Source organism: Falco cherrug, chromosome 12 (assembly GCF_023634085.1).
Source record: "Falco cherrug isolate bFalChe1 chromosome 12, bFalChe1.pri, whole genome shotgun sequence".
NCBI classification, from domain to species: Eukaryota; Metazoa; Chordata; class Aves; order Falconiformes; family Falconidae; genus Falco; species Falco cherrug.
Window position 1 is genome coordinate 17576409 of NC_073708.1, and position 881 is coordinate 17577289.

Consider the following 881-nt stretch of genomic DNA (forward strand, 5'->3'; position numbering starts at 1 on the left):
TCACGTGAGCAGCCCCCCCTGCAGGGGGACGGGGCCCGGGACCGGCGGCGACGCCGCGTGAAGCGCTGGCGCAGGGAGCCCGGCTCGGCCGGGTCACGAAGGAGGCCCTGCGGCGGCCATGTTGGGCCCTGGCAGCCGCCATTTTGCGTCCTGGCGGAGGGCCCCGGCGTGCTTGAAGCCGCTGCGGGGTCGGCAGTGGCGAAGCACCTACGCTGTTACCCTCCCACACACACCCGTAGCCCCTGGCGAAGCGGCCGCTGCAGAAAACAGCCCCCTCGGTGCCCAAGTACCAAAATGTGCCCCTGTGCAGAGCTGGAAGCAATACAAAGATCGGTAGCACCCAAACCCCCTCGCTTTATAACTTCGCAGCGGTGGGATGCTAGGTGCTGCTGCGTTAAGGAGTGCGATGTAATAAAACTCAGTAACAGCAGGCTGTTACTAAGCAATTCTCTACTGCAGCACTGGGGATAGCTCCAGCAGAAGCGCTCCTGCAATCTGGCAAACCTTCAGAGGCTATATACCATAAAGTTACACGTATACCTGGAACTCATATGCAAGTGTCTGGTCCACAAGTGCAATTGCCTCTCCTGGCGGTCTTTGAGTGGTCATCGGGGTCTTCTGTTGTTGCCATCCTTTTGTAACTTTCTTATCTTCGTGGTCCAGCACATCTCTGTCAGGCGAGGTGATCCAGGCACCTCCTTATCTCACAACCATCCCACAACCACAGGATGCCTCTTTTGTTCAGTATCTAGTACTTACAGACAGTTCCCTTGTTCTTCAGGCCTCCTTATCTCATACCATTCCACAACCATCCTGGACCCTCTTCTTTAAGTAAGTATCTACGATGCTTAGGCATCTTCCTTGGTCTTGGGCCTCAACCC